The following is a 16,746-nucleotide window of genomic DNA, read 5'->3' as shown; positions in this document are numbered from 1 at the left end:
ATACATCTGTCATCACGATTCTTCCCTGAACAAGCACCATGCATCGCGTTCGTCCTTGTGACGTCTCTGCGTATACACCTCTCACTGCACATAAGCCTGATTTGGGGCTTGTATTTCTGCATAGCCTGTGATCGATGTAGTGCATAAACATACCATTCCATGAGGTTGCACGTTGTATAGCATAAAAGTAAACAACATGGTACCGAATGCCTTTGGTCATAAAGCATTTAATTAACCCCTTCACTAAAGCTTCGTTTCACACAGATTCCAAAATGTGCGTAGGATTTGTATATATGTATATATTTAAAGTGAAAACGTTTGCCTAGTGTTTGAAGACTGAGCAGCGGTCAACTGTTGGGTGACGGGAAAGCAAAGAGCATATCACAGAAGTTCCGCAATAGAAGTTTGAGGAATTTCATACGAGTCGATATGGAGAGAGAAAGAGAGAGAGAGAAACGCGCACTATGTATATTTCCGTAACACGAACAGTAAGAGAGTCCACGTGTATTACTGAATGCGCGTGTGTAAAATAACTTGTGCAGATAATTAAATATCAAGCACTACGTTTCCGCAACGCATGTCACAATACCGCAGGTAATGTCGACACGGCACCCGAGTCGGCAGGTGAACTACACATACATTTAATAGGCGCTGTTTACAGAGGCATATTGAGGATTGAAGATTCATGGCAGACTAAGCGACAGGCGCTTCAACATGCCAAATGTGCAGGATATATTACACCAAATATATTGCTCCTCATTGTCACATGGGGCCCTATAATGTAAAACTATTCCAATATGTTTCTATTCCAATCTCCTGACATCAAAGTTGCGTAACCACCAACGCAAGCACAGGGCGGTGCACCGCAGACCAATCAAACACTCTCCTCGTTCATAGGAGGTCACTTTTGTTTGCTTGAAAAACGAATAACATTGCCTACACTTAGCGTCTTGTCGTATCTAATTGGCTGACAAGAGGCGAGGAGAACGCTCAAGTGGAGAGGGATTCGATGGGGCTGAGCCACTGCACTGAAAGTCGATAACGAGGTGAAGAGGGTGGTGCCGGCGTCTACGATTGGTCGGCTTTCCCTTACTTACCTTGCGGTGGCTGGTCGAAAATCGCGCCGGCATGCAACGGAAGCTCAAGAATGACGCTAAAACGGACCCTCAGCAAAGAAGAGTTGGAAGAATGAAGGGGTAAACGTGCCGAAAGTGCTCGAAAACGTTACACGGCAACGCAAGAAGATTTATTATACTCAAATACACCCGTGCTCTCCGGCAGGTGCGAGTAGCCAGCGTCTGAGCGATCGGCGGCAGCCATCTTCTATTCCTTTCGGCACGGGGCAGCCTGCGGCTATTCCGAAGAAAATTCAGTTTTGTTCGGCATATTAATGCATCTTTATCGCATACACGTCACTTTGACGCGGAGAGTTCTTGCGGTTTTGTGACGTCGCGTGACAGGCAGGTGAAGTGGGCGCAGCCCGAAAACTTTTTACCAATAGCCGAGGGCTAATGGCGAAAAGGGATCGAATCAGAATTAACTGTTTTTCTTTTTTTTTGTCAAATCATGCATAATCAGTGTGTACACATCATATCAGATGGCGAGGTATTGCGGTTTTCGTGACGTCGCGTGACAGACAGGTGAAGTGGGGGTGGTCGAAAAAAGTTTTTGACCAATTGTGGAGGTCTGATAGCAGAATTGGAATAGAAAAGTTTGGAATAGTTTTGCGTTATAGTGCCCATGCATATAAGAGTTAACAAACAAAACGAAAAGTACACTGAGCCTTTATCGACCTATTATTCGAGGCACAGTTCGCTGCATATTAAACGAGTAAAAGTACCTTCCGTTTGTTTGTTTCTGTGTTTCTGGTTTTCGCGCGACGACACTGCATAATAACCCTATTATGCACAGCACGAAAATGCGAGTCAAACTGAGGACGCCTAAGAGAGCCGTCAACAACTATAATAAAAGTTGATTGTGCCTGTTCACTCCTTGACAGGACAAAGAATTAGCCTGCTTCTTCTGCGTCACGCTAATCAAGTCATATCTGTAGAACGAACACATATGAAGGGCTTGAACTTGAATAAACTGGTTCAAAACAGCACTACCATACACAGCCATATACCACACTGCCAACCCGTGAGGCCCACCTCTACGATGCCGTTGTTCCGCGAAGTCATCAATATCGCATATCCTCGGCTTCGTTGCAACTCAAAGTGCGCATGCTTTTCTCCGCTGCTTCTAATGACGCAGCAGCCTCCGCCTCTGATCGAACGAGCGAAGGACCTTTCCGGCAATGCACGCTTCAGCCCTAACGCTACCAGCATGCCTATGCGCAGCTCTGAACAAACACTGTCAACTTGCTCATTGAAGCAGCTGGCGCGGAGGCAAATACGAACTCACCCGGGCTGTCAACGGCGAGGTCGGTGCTGTTCAGCGTTAACGGGAGTTTCCGCTCGGCGGATTGGTTCGGGGGCCAGCTTTGCCTGCCTCGAACAAACTATGCGCAGTGCTGAGGCCTCTGATTTAAGGGCGGAGTGCGCGGGCACGCCAAACGGGAGAACGGCTGCGTAGTTCGCGATAGCGCCCTCCACGAGAAGGTTATCGAAGGAAGTCGCGGTCGCAGAAGAGCTTGTCGCCCTGCAGCGTCTATTTACCGCTTCTTTATCTTCTTACGAGGGCGTATCTTTGACCGATGTCTGCGGCTCCCTTGAAGGGAAACAAGACTCCGTCGCAACGGTGCATTACGCATATGCGTGATCGGCACGTGCACGAGTGGCGTCCGGTATCACGCACAACAACAAGCTGAAGTCTGTTGTGCAATCGCACAAGAAGCGTTTAGGAACACGGTTTCGGATCCACGACAAACGACAATCTCCATTCTTTTAAGGCATGGCGGTACTAACTCAATGAACCAATATATATGTATGGAGGAAAAACTACTACAGATTGGAACTTTCAATTTAAAGCTGCGTGGCACAGGCTTCGCGAAAATTCCGTTTATTTCGCAAGTATACCTTGTCCCTTAAACTTTTGTGTCCAACTGTACCTAAAGGCTACATTCAAAACCTGCATCCAGTTTAGTGACTACTACACTTACTGAATTGTAGTTAAACGGACACAATGAACACATATACTAAATAATTTATTAACATGATTGAATATTAGCGACAAAGAAGACGGCCGAACTTTAATTCTCGAATTCAGCGCCCAGACCACGGAGCCAATGACGTAAGTGCGACGTCACAAATTTCACTGAGATTTCGTGCATATGAGCCTCTTTTGCGCACGAGAAGTTTTTGTAAGTTCGCAAGTTGAGCCATAGCATACATATTGAATGCAATCTAATAATTTTTCTACCTGCAGACGCCGCCAGAATCTGTGACGTCATGAGAGGAGGCTAGCGCGAAAATATCAGTGTGCGGATCCACCTTTTTGTCATTTTTACGCCCTTTTTTGGCTTACAGATTCCTCCGATCACTGTAAGAATGACATATATTTGCATTCCAAAAGCGTACTCAAGGAATGGAGATCAATATCTCACTTTAATGTTGGCTTAGTGTTTATTGGTTGCATCATCGGCAACATGGTTTGATATTTTCAAACGAAAAAAAGAATGTGGCATCTTTAATAATAGGTCAGAAGCACACGCCAGACATCACTCGCGGGCCTAACTTACTTCCGGTTCAAAAATTCAACACCTGCAGGGTGTAAAGAACTCCTGGAGTGACCTTTAATTTCTCAGAAACAAGCACTATTCTTTTTTTCAAGGCAGGCTGGCTTCGTTGTCACGTCTATGCGCATTCATTCTCAAAAGAAACGATGCGACCGTGGCCCCGGAGAACTCGAAAGCTCTAGAGAGGGTGGTGAACCCACTTCCTTAAGTATTCAGCGTTACACCACCAGGAGTCCCACGCTTGCGACACGACGACCAGTCACCTGTACTCGGCAACACTCACGTTCTTAGTGGCCTCGTTTCATTGACAAAAGCCGTACATAATTTGTTGTCTTTGGGTTTGCATCACTGGTATATCCAAGTGCGTCCTGTAGCTGGCACACCTTGCCGTTGCCTGCGCTGCACACAAGCTCATATCAGCATGTCTGGCTGCAGCTTTCCTGTGGTACATATTGCTCTTCGTTAGCGGCCTCATTAATTAATGCTCGGCCGTAATAAAGTAGTTGTTTGTCCTATCTGCAACATCAGTCAATGCCAGCTAGGTTTCTTTTGGGAATTTTCAGTGAAAGCGTCAGTTATAGGGCCCGCACGTTCACAATTCTGTACGACTAATTGCGTGTATTTAGGCTCTGTTATGTGAACACTGGGAATGATTTGGTTCGTGGTATGCTCGTGGTGTCGATATTCAGACGGAAGAAGACAGAAATGTTTCACTCCTTCCCGTACTGTCAGTGCACGATCTGCGGCTTGTACGAGTTATGAGATGCTCTTGAACGGTGCTCGAAAGGCAAGATAATGGAAGCGCTGTGAGGCTCGACTTGGCCGCTCCACATGGGAGTGAAGTGCAGGCGTATGCTATCTACATTACCGTTAGACGTACACAAAAGATGATCGGGTCTTTGACGTGGATTGTCTTTTGTGGGTCATCAGTCAACGACCTGAAACAGACATTGGAGCGTTTAGGGTTCAGTTAGTTGTTTACACGCAGAGACCGTATTGTAGCCTGACTGCCCTAAGTACGTGGAAGAGCGTGAAAGGTTGGACAACGACCTTACGCGTCTCGACAGCGCACCGTTGTCGGAGGATGTTATTTTAGGCCCTTGGCCAGATGCTCAATCGAGTTTGAAGGCCATCCAGGCATTACTGAACTTTTTAAAAATTACTGGCCTGGATTGCAGACTTTGAGCATGCCAAATTGCTTGCCATATCTTCTACATCTTCCTTCTATCGTCCTCGTCACCCATCATGCACCTCTTTCTTCCCTCTTTCTTTCCCTCTTCCCCTTCCTCCAATGCCGAGTAGCTGGCTAGAGGAATATACCTCAGGCCGACCTCTCAGCGTTTCGTATCATTAAACTTCTCTCTCTCTCTACTCCCCCTCCCTGCACTCCCCTTTTCTCTCCCCCCCCCCCCCAAATGTCCTGTAGTTCCATCATTTTCGTTTTTAAGCTCGAAGCACGTAGGTAAGCGACTTTTTGCAGCTGATACCTGATATTAACTTATACTTGTGAAACAGGGGCACTTTCGATCGGGATCGATCCCGATCGGGATGAGATTTTTCGATCCTTCGCGCAAACTCACGGAATGAAGCCAACCGCGATCGGAAAAACTTGGTACCGATTGGACTCGATCTCGATCGACAGTGCCCGCGTGACGCTGGTATAAGTGGCAAATGAATGTACTTCAGCGAAACAGAAAACTGAGCGAGTTGGCATGGCTTGACCATATTGAACTGCGGCGGAAAAAGACGAAGCGCAAGAGGCGGAGCGCAAGAGACGGAGGAGAACGTAGGCGGGAATCTCACACTTCCTGCAAAGCTTAAAACAGCAAACTGGTGGTCTATTATCTCGGCGTAATGGGTGCTTGAAAAAAGAAAATGTAGTCGGGATCGGCAGAGTGTTAGGTGCATTTTCTAAAAGAATTTTTAGAATTTTATTTATTCACTCACGAAAATAAAAGCACAGTGACAAGATATACAGAAGGAGGTCCCAAAGCTCAAGGCTGTAAGGGAACCTTCGGTTCTAATTAGAAAGAACAAAACAAATTAGGTTAGAGCAAATGCAGCAAAGTTGTAAAGTTGTCTACAAATAATTACACACGACAGCAAATGAACTGAAAGATTATATAATAGTATACAGAACTGCGATTTCAACAAATGAAAAGTAACAAAACAATTCAGGTTAATACAAATACAGCAGAGAGGTAGAATTCTTATTATTAATGCAAGAAAACGTTAATGCAATCTTACGTAGTAATGCAAGAAAACAAGTAAACTGAAAACATGATATAACGCTGTATAGAATTACATCTTGCACCTAATTAAAAACAAAACAAATCAGGGGAAGCGAAATGTAGCCAAGAGGCAGAGTTTTGACAAGTACTGACACAAGGAAACAAGTGGACTGAGATATGGTTAATTGTTAAAGAGATATAAGGATTTACACATAATGAAGCAAACAGAACATGTTAAATTACATCGCAGCATTCACAAGTTAAGTAGATATGAGAATAAATGCTTTTTAAGGTTGTCTATACTAGGAGACAGCTTTATGTCCGTTGGAATACAGTTCCAGAAAGACATCGCTGTGAGCGCAGAAGTGAATCGGTCAGTCAGTCAACAAACTTTATTAAGGTCCTAAGGAACTACTAAGTCGTAGTTGCGGGCCGCTCCCACGTTGGGGCCGGAAGACCATGGTCCTCCGCCCGTTCGCGGGCCCTTTGGACAGCCCTTAGTTGGTCCTGGGGATCGCCGCTTTTAAGGGCCTCTTCCCAGTCCTCTTGTTTATTAAAAGATGCGTTTTGTAACGCATAGCATTGCCAGAGCATGTGTGCTAACGAGCAATACTCTTCATTGCACTCGGGGCAGTGTGGGTCGATGTACGGAGCAAAGCGGCTAAACTTTCCTCTCGAAGGGAAAGATCCCGTTTGTAACATTCTCAATGTGGAAGATTGAGGTCTAGTTAGCTGTGGGTGTGGCAGCGGGAATTGCCTGCGCCCAAGCTGATAGCGTTTAACTATTTCATTAAAAGAGAGTAGAGGATCAGAGTTATGCTCACAATCCCGACTGCTTAGCGTATTAGGACCATTGCGGAATGTTAGACCTCGCGCCTGGTCATGAACTAGCTCATTCGGGTTGGCCTTGCTGGAATGTACATTGGATCCCATGTGCGCCAGGAACCATGCGATAGTGTGAACAGCATCAGGCGGTCTTTGCTTGATTATAGCCGCCGCCTCTTTTGAGATTAGGCCAGATAGAAAGGCTCGTATGGCTGATCTCGAGTCAGTGTAGATGTAAGGCCGCGAGGGGTCATTCATAGCTAGCGCGATGGCAGCCTGTTCAGCCGCCGCTACCGTGGTGTGTCTTACCGAAGCTGCATTAAGAATTTTCCCATGAGGATCAGCTACAACAGCTACAAATGAATCTGTGCGCCCGTACTGGGCAGCATCTACATAGGTGTTTAATTGCAGGTTTTTGTGCGTAAAGTCAATGAGAGAGCGGGCTCGTGCCTTGCGTCTAGCTGCATTATATTGGGGGTGTACATTCCGAGGGAAAGGGCTAACCTGAAAGGTTGCTCTAACGGTGTGAGAGAGCATGATGGCATTCTCGTCGACTGCCAAGGGGGCTAGACCTGCGGACATTAATATGCTTCTGCCTGCCTTCGAAGACGAGAGGCGGACGGTTTGTGCCGTTCTTTGTGCTTCGACTACCTCCGTCAGGGTATTGTGAACCCCTAATTGTAGGAGCTTCTCCGTGCTGGTGCTAGTGGGAATTCCCAGTATGTGTTTAATGCTTTTTCTCATCAGCGCATCAATTTCGGCCTCTTCCGAGCGGGACCAATTGAGCGCCGATGCTACGTAGTTTATGTGACTCATCAGGAACGAATGATACAGCCTAAGAAGATTGCTCTCACTGAGGCCGCCTCTGCGGTTCGAGACTCTTGTGATTAATCGGAGCATGTTTTCCGTTTTTGCCTTGACGCGGACAACAGTTTGATGGTTGCTTCCCTTTGCATTTAGGATCAGACCTAGAATCCTGACCGATTCGACTCTAGGGATCATCTGACCAGATTCTGCGTATAGGTTAATAGGAATCTGTTCGAGAGGGGTAGAGTGCCTCTTGCCCCTGCGATCCGGTCTATAAAGCAGTAGTTCTGACTTTGAGGGTGATAGAGAGAGTCCCGTCCCTTTTAAGTACTCTTCCGTAATATCCAAGGCCTCCTGAAGGGCACGCTCCACGGCCCCCTAGGACCCCCCACCGGTCCAAACGGTGATGTCGTCCACATAGAGCGCATGATTCGCGCCCTCGACCCTAGCCAGTCTTTCCGAGAGGCCTTTCATCGCTATATTGAAAAGGAGGGGTGATATTACTGCACCCTGCGGAGTGCCCTTAGCCCCTAACTTGAACTCGTCGGATCTTAGTTGACCGATTTTAATAGTGGCTTTACGGTCCCTTAAGAAAGAGCTGACGTAAGCGTGAAAGCGTTTCCCTAAGTTTAGGTGCGAGATAGATTCCAGAAGGAATATGTGTGTGATGGTGTCAAAGGCTTTGGCGAGATCTAACGCTAAAATGCCTCTAACATACCTGGTGTTCACGTCGATTATCTGCCTTTTGATGAGAAGCATGATGTCTTGCGCGGATAGAGAGGGCCTGAAGCCTACCATGTTATACGGGAACAGTTCTCATTCCTCGATGTATCTCGTTACTCTCTCATGGAAGACGTGCTCAGCCACCTTGCCCACGCAGGACGTGAGCGAGATTGGTCTAAGGTTCTCGGGTGTCAGTGTTTTACCTGCTTTCGGGATAAGGACAACAGAGGCCGTTTTCCAGTCCTGTGGCACCCAGCCAGTTTCCCACGTGCGGTTGATCTGTTCCGTAAGCTTCTCAATTGATTTCTCATCGAGGATACGCAGGAGTCTGTTGGAGATGCCATCCGGCCCGGACGCCGAGCGGCCGTTTAGCTCGTGTAGCACCTCTCTGACTTCCGCTTTAGTCACCGCGGCATCAAGCTCCTCCATGGGTTCGCCTGTATACTCTGGGTAGTCCTCGTTCCCCGTGGGACCTACGGGGAGATACCTGTCCTTTAGGCTCTGAACTATGTCTACATCTGTTAGCCCCTTTCCTTTAAGATCATGAATTATTCTATCAACAGCTAGGGCCTGATTGCTTTTGGATTGGGAGTCATCTAACGGTTGCTTCAGGAGGTTCCATTTGCCTCCCGTACGCATCTGTCCGTCAAGTGCCGAGCAAACCTCGTTCCATTGCTGCTTGCTGAACTCTTGGCAATACGCTTCGATTTCACGATTTAACATCGCTACTTTCTTACGCAGCCTCCGATTGAGCCTCTGCGTTTGCCATCTGGCGAGTAATGAGTTTTTGGCCTCTACCAGGTGCGCCAAGTGCTCATCCATCCTGTTTACTTTTAAATCAGTTTCGACTGTTTTAGTAACAGCCTTGACGTCCTCTTTGATTCTCCTTAAGAGGTCTTCGAAGGACTCGTACTCCTCCATGCCCTCTCCCCGGCGTTTACGGAAGGCCTCCCAGTCTACTACGGTGAACGCCCTAAGGGGGGCTGCGGCAACTTCCAGAGAAATCTCCACAATAAAATGGTCACTTCCCAGGTTTTCTTGCTTATTGTGCCAACTAATAGAGGTGGCATTCTTAACAAAGGCCAGATCCTTACCAAAATTAGTTCTGATTTTAGGTAATAAGAAGTTGTTAGCTAATGCAAATCGAGTTTTATTATGATTAGCAAGTTGTTCAGTGTTAAAGATTATTTGGGGAATGTTTGAGTGAAGGGAATTGTAGGCAAGGATTGCCATGTTTAATTGAAATTGTTTATGAATTGTGAGAACGCGATGCTCTTGCAAAAGACCAGATACACTACATCGGGGTAACTGGAATGTAATAATTCGGATGGGCTGGTTCTGGACATATTGTAAAGGAACAAGATGAGAGCTGTATGTGTTGCCCCAAGTCGCAATGCAGTAGGCGAAGTGACTGAATGAATGCATGATAAAGAGGAAGAAAGGTTGGTAGACTAAAGTATGGACGTGCTTTTGTAAGAATCCGGATACCAGTGAGGATACGGTGAGACGAGGAAATTTGCATACACCGTTTGGAGCTCGCTGACGCGGGACAGAAACGAACAAATAAATTGTTTGTGAGGAATATGGCACATCGGCCTGTGAGTATAGCGTGTGAAACTTCAAATTAGGAGTGGGCTTCCGGTTTTAGCCGAAAACTGCCTAAAGGCGTCCGAAGACAAAGAGGCTGACGCATATGTCAAACGTGAAACTCGCCCATGTTTATGTGTATACGCATTTGGCCTTGCGATTTCTCCCACTGCGTATTGAGTAACGCTATCATTGCATATGATATTTGCGCTCAGCAACGACGAGCTGCTCGCATTTGTCTATTCCATACAGCGTGCCCAAAAAATTATAGTAAGGGATTGATTGTTCCACTAAATACAGTTCGATCAGATGTAATCTGGTAGGAATACTACTCTTCCCACCAACTCCCTCATTACTTTGTACGAGTAATGCGCGTGGGCATAAATAATTTCTTTCTTCTTTATGCGGGGGCGTTTTTTTCTTCTTCGCACTTTATTAGTAAAGAAGAAACTTAGACAAGCTGTCTAATATTCTGAAAAGGCTTGAGCGCCGTATTTGTCTTTAGCTAATATTTCTGCTGACTGTTACCTTTGAGCTGAAGGTAAAGGAAAGTATTCGCTTGTTGATTTATTTATTATGAATTGTAAACGTTGGCAACAAGTACAATATGGCGCCTGCTATGTCTTCGCGACGCTAACTTTGGTAAATAGGTGAGATACGATAATTGGAGGAAATGAAAAATTTTGGCCATCAATAGCTGTCGCACTTGCGATGAAAAAAAAGGGAGAGGGGGGGACTCTCATATTGTTCCCTCAGACACTCCTCATAGCCTTACGTACAGACTAACTTTCACCTTCTTTATATTTTCGTGCTCCTTACTTCGTGATATTCTACGTTGTCTCTCTCTCTCTTTTTTTTTTTGCTTGCGTAGATTACCTTTTAACGTTGGCGTACGTATTTTGATTAGATGATATGTACCATGTTTTTCGTGCGGTATAACACAAAACTGTGCGATTACATTTCGATTTATTCTTTCTTTTAGCGACTAAATGGCACTGGTGCATTATTATCGTTCCACTTCCATTTCGCGGCTACGGAGTGCCCCTGTTTGCAGAAAACCGCGGCCCCTTATCCACAAAGAGCTCTAACGCTACAATTGTTCGCATGAGCTAATGCCAGCCAACTTTAATACTGGACATTCTGTACTAGCGTAGGTTGCCAGTTAATGGAAAAATAACAGTTACGAAAGACGAAAAAACTTTGTGAATTTGCCCCCGCATTCGCACGCGACGCTTTCTGAGGTACAGCCATTAGTTCGCAGCCGAAAGTTCTCGAAAAGTCCTATGTTAAGTATTCGTCGAGTAGTTCAGATTGTTCGCTCAAAAATCGACAAATATGTGGGGTCATACCCCACATATTTATATATATGCTCCCGCAGGGAGCATATACAGGTACACTAGTGCTCCGATGCCGCGCGCGCTCGCATCGGCTAATTTTCGCATGCCGCGAAACTTCCACATGCCGCTATTGATGGCGAGCACAGCGTATTGACCTCTGATGCAATGGTACATTCGGCGATCCGGGGTGAGCCGTAGTCGCTGGCTGCGCCGGCACCATTTTGACCCAAAAGATCCGGTCCCGTGTAACGGCCGCACCTCGTCAAAATTGTGCGGCTCTTACACTAATCTATGTGGTAATAATGCAAGTCCCGCATTCACGAAAGCGCCCTTGCGGTGCAATCTTCGCAAGAGCAAATTCAAGCAAATATTGATGCTAGACATATCATTAGCAAAGGCGGTCAGCCAATGGTCTTTGCCACCGTGAATACGAGCCCCGATGTACTGTTAAATTTGTTGTAAGTCTGTAGCTTATCTCGTTTCTTTTTTCTCTTTTGCAAATGTCTAGCATTTCTTTATTTCTTCACATTTATGGAGCGACACAGTGAAATACATCAATTCTTCAAGATGATAAACGTTAAAATTCGCCCGCCAATTCAGCGATCAACCCCGGTGTGGTATACCCTTCCCATTCTCTGTATTTTTTACTATCATTAGGGATGTCAGTATCGTGTTGCCCGCACAAAAAACGTCTGTTGGGCTGCGATCCGCTTTATTATCAAGTCTTTTTTATTGAAATGAATATAAGGAGAGGTAGGCGCCTTTATGGTGGCAGCGGCTACTCCTTGCCACTTGGCAAAGGAAACAAATTTGCGTAAGAAGGGGAAATAGTGACACAAAATATGACACTAAGTAGAACGATAGATGAATAAAAAATATACAGTCCGACAGTACATGAATCGCAAAGTTCTGTGCATGAGTTCAGTACACGTTCGCATATAAAAGTCAGATATTTTGAACAGCCAAAACACACATGTAATACACTGCAACTACAGAACAGAATTTCACATATCGCATAAATGTTGCGATCAATACATAAATCAATTTTGAACCGCGAACAACATTTATGTTACTCATTTAGCGTATTAGGATCATCTGAAACTTAATATTTTCCCAAAATGTTGGTGTCCTCTAAAAAGCTTTTTCAGAGCAAGAAGTGCTCTTTTCTGAAGGCCCGCAGTCTTAATTGCTTCGAAATCTAAATCTTCCTTTGGCTTTCTTTTTCCTTTGAAGGTCATAGAAAAGAGGTCTCGAAAGGAATAAAAATATGTACATTGAAGATCCTTCTGAGGTCAATCGCCAACAGCGTGTACGTGCCACGGCCAAAGGTGTGAATGAGATCGCTCGTCGTTAACCGTGGGGCTGCAAGCCGCGCGCCTTCACCGCGCTTCCATGCAAAAGTTCCGCTTTCGTTCGCGCTCGCCCTTCTCGGTAACGCGCTTCAAGAGAACCAAAATGGTTTATCAGGATGGGCAAGCTTACTATCAAGTGGTTGTCACTTACCGCTATCGCTTGCGGACAAGTTGCCCAGCGAACTTGAAGAAAGAAAGCTTACAGCGCGTCTAGGCACTTTAAATGAGATCATGCACGGCAGTGAAACGCGATCCGTATCGTCAAGGTTATAGGCGACCACACGAGAAGCGTGCGTACGACTTTTAGCCGATAGCGATCGGCTCCCCCGCCCTTCCTGCGTCGGTAACCTTGCCTATGCTTGACGCGGTGTTTCTCAAAGCACCCCTTGGTGGCGCGTATACGTGCAACTGTTCTTTCAGGCCACGCACAATCGCGTTTGCGTGACGTCATAATGAGAATTTATTATTCAAATTTTGGTCACATTACAGGTATTAATACACAGAAGGAGGTCCCATGGTCGCAGACTGTATCGAGATCTCCTGTGAAAACAAACAAACAATTATGATAGCTGCAATGACGTGTGCAAATGTTTAATTTTTTTTTCTCATGAACGGCGCAGTCAGCACAGCGCCTGTCCCGCCTTCTTACACGAATGTTGTCGTTTATCAAGTTGGTAAGCATCTATCAAGTCACCTATAACAAACTAGCTTAGCAACAAGATTTAATAAGAATCGTCTTTTCAACGTGTTTGTGCATGTATTAATTAATTCATTCATTCGCGCTTTGGCTCACTGACCCGTAGTGTGAAACACATCTTCCTCATGCACGTTGCAGCGAAAAATGATTCACATATCCTTGTACATCTGACAAACTTGAAATGCAACGCAAAACGACACATACACTAGAATTCGTACAGAACATCTGACTCGACAAGGACAATTAAAGAAATTCGAGGAGGCTGTAGGCTAAAATTCAAGGAGTGGGGGAGGGGGAAGTAAACTTTACTCACGCATTGAACTAACAAATGCTCAAATCTCCTTAATAGCGGCAATTTTGGACATGTGCTTCATAGGTTTCAGCTGGTTCTTCAAGGCCGACTTGCCCGTTCAATTACACAGCCTTCACACACACCACACGCTTCACTCGATGAGTATTAATAACGTACGGCTTCACCCAGTGACTACGAAGATGAGCTATAACGTAAAGCTATTCCAAGCGGTTTCTATCCCATATCTGCAATCAGCCCTCTATGACTGGTGAAACGCTTTTTGGGCGTGATGTCATGTAAGAGACTGGCATAGTGGGTGAGCCACTATGCCAGTCTCTCACATGACATCACGGAAACCGCGAAAACTTTCCACGAGATATGGCATGTACAAACTGATTATGCATCATTAGACCGAACAGAAGAAGAGTAATTATTTCCGATTCTACGCTTCCTTTTTTACATCAACCCACTGCTATTGGTCGAAATATTTTTCGGGCTGCGCTCATTTCACCTGTCTTTCACACGACGCCACAAGACCACGAAAACTCAGGACGCCAAAATGACGGGTACGCTTTACAGGTGCATTAATATGCCGAAGATAACTGAATTTTTTTTCTTAATAGCCGGGGACTGCCCTGTCGCGACTGAAATACAAGATGGCTCCCCGCCGATCGCTCTGGCACTGGGTACTCAGACCTGCCGAGAAGAATAATTTATTCGCGTACATTAAAAACATTTTCGTAGAAGAATAACGTTGTCTAGCCCTTTTGGCCACGTATGCGACATCACTCTGCCAACTTATATTCGATGAATTTCCGTTTTAGCGGAATTTTTAACCTCCCACTGCACGCCACCACGATGTTCGACCAGCAACCACAAGCTAAGCAAGGGGAAGCGGACCAATTGCAGACGCCGGCACTGCCTTCCTCGCTCGGTAATCTAGTTTCACTGCGCTAGCTCGGACCTACCGAAACCCTTTACACTTCTGCGTGTTCCCACGTTTTGTCAGCCAACCAGGTAAGAAAAAAAATACAATCAAGGTAGGCAATGCTATTCGCTTTCAAAGCAAGCAAAAGTTATCTCCCATAAAGGAGGAAGGCGTTTGATTGGGCTGTCCAGACAACGCTGCGGCACACCTCCCGATGCTAGCGTCGGTGGTTACAGAAATTTGACGTCAGGAGGTTGAAATAAAAATGAATTGGAATAGTTTTACGTTCTAGTGCCCCTGGTCACATTCAAGCAACCATGGCTTAACCAGACTTTACTCTACCCATATAAAGAGCCCAAGGCTTCAAGACCGCGATGCGAGCCAACTAGCAAAACAACAAAAATGAAGGCACGGCAGTGAACACGGCGTATCACAGATGCGTAGTTCATTACGTCGAAAGTTTTACTATGCGTAAGTCGCTCCTCAACCCTAATTTTCAAAGAATTTACGAAAAAATAATTCGGTTGCCTGACTTAAATGTCTGATAGATTAGAATGGCGCAGCGTAATTATTTTCCTTTCTACCAGGACTACTTCTCAGGGAGCATATTTACTTATAGTAAATGTCCTTATTTAGCAGAAAATATTTTATGCAATTTTTAAATTGATGAGCATAAGAATGACTTTCCTGCTCGACAATATTTATAGCAGGGCTATCGGTAGTCTGTAGGTGTGCCCAATCATATTTGTTCGGGTGAATGGTGTTCTGGGTTGTTTGCGCAACGGGTAACGTAATGTAGAGGCGGCTTTGCTAATGATGTGAAGCCAATTACTTTTTATATGTAAATGTAATCTAAAAATATATATTTGGCTCTCTTGGAGCAATGAGTGCTTGTCAAAGAAGTTATGTGCCTGTAGATTTCGCGGCCTAGCGTGATAGTTTTCGAACATTCGTATTACCCTTTTTGTAAAAGTGCTAATTTATCGTACTTTTTGCAGTTTTTGTTCCCCAATTTAACGGGAAATAAGTAATCTTACTTTAAGAAAGTGCATAGTACGTTGCTTTCTTCAGTCTTAATGAGCAACGTCATGATACCTACAGCTTACTAGTTTACTAAACTCATTGACATGGGCTTAGTAAAGCTTACTTAACTTACATGAGTTCCAACCGAGTTTATCTTGGGACCAGACCCCCAAGAGTTTTAGTTTTTTTACTTGTTCTAGGTACCTCATTTGAAATAAAACAGTTCATCCATGCGATAATCTGACTGATTGTATGACTGTGTAGTTTGCGTTTAAGTTATCGGACCCGCTGACAAAATTGACTCTTTAGGATGCAGAAATTCACCTGATCCCTTTGTCGTCCATGGACACGCTACGACTATTAAAAGTACTAAAGAAGGGTTTGTGTGTGTGCGCGCCTGGTCTACTGAAAAGACTAAGCAATCGGTCATCTACGGAGTTGACCCCCATTTAAAATGCCACTTGGATGTAGACCGTTCAAGAAATATTGACACACTAATTCGTCGACCGCGCTTTGGAACAGCATACACAAAACATTTCCATAATTGCCGAACGGACGTCATTCCCAGCTACCTCCTGTGGCAATGACGATGTGCGCCATATACTCGTCGATTGCCGTAGACACGCCATGCACAGAGAGCAGTTAGAACAAGAGCTACATGCAATTGATCCTAACCTAGTTTTCTCACTCGCGAAATTGCTGAGCCCATGACCACCGAAAGCAACACAGCGAAAAGTGACCCTTAAATTTATCCGATGCGGAAGGGAATCGAACCCTCGTCACTAGGATTCCTCAAGGACAGCAACCCGACGCATTAGCGGGCTACGTGACAGACGCACTGGGTAGGTGACGCTTTTCAATGAACGCCTTTCACGCCAACGCTTTAGCGAACTGTGCCACGAATGCATCGAGTATGTGCCGCTCTTCAACGAACCTATCGCCGACTTGGGTCACTGAGTATGTGCCACAGAGTGTGCGGCAAAGCGAGGATACAATACTCCGCGTTTGCTGCCATCGGCATGCCACACTTCTCGTCTCGGAGGCCACGCGCGGACTCCTCGGCAGTGACGCTAGGTGGCGTAGTGTGTCCAGAAAGAAGCGCAAGACAGCAGCCCGATTGCCCCGCGACGCGTTTTTCCGCATTCGTACGCGGCGGCGCGCCACGTCTTTTGGAAGCCACGCACAGATTCGGCGGCTCCAGATGGCACCGAGCGTCCTTAGGGAAACGCGAGAGAGGAGTCCTGCTCCAATACACGCCTCATGCATAA

At 45.7% G+C, this 16,746-nt stretch overlaps 1 protein-coding gene across 4 annotated transcripts in view; it reads right to left on the bottom strand.

Annotated features, from left to right (window-relative positions):
• Positions 1 to 16,746, bottom strand: part of LOC142579119 (flavin-containing monooxygenase 5-like) — a 38,773-nt gene that overhangs the window by 9,270 nt on the left and 12,757 nt on the right. Inside the window, exon 1 of one of the 4 annotated variants that reach the window (XM_075689008.1) lies at positions 4,557 to 4,579. The exons of 1 other annotated variant lie outside the window; for it this stretch is intronic. The gene's annotated coding sequence lies outside the window, so the exon portion shown is untranslated. Of the gene's footprint in view, positions 1 to 2,403; positions 2,612 to 4,556; positions 4,580 to 16,746 lie in introns of those variants that run through there. 2 more of the 4 variants (XM_075689010.1, XM_075689006.1) reach the window with 2 other exon arrangements.

The sequence above is a fragment of the Dermacentor variabilis genome, chromosome 4, assembly GCF_050947875.1.
Source record: "Dermacentor variabilis isolate Ectoservices chromosome 4, ASM5094787v1, whole genome shotgun sequence".
NCBI lineage: Eukaryota > Metazoa > Arthropoda > Arachnida > Ixodida > Ixodidae > Dermacentor > Dermacentor variabilis.
The sequence above is the reverse complement of the archived record's forward strand: the minus strand, read 5'-3'. Positions and strand labels throughout refer to the sequence as shown.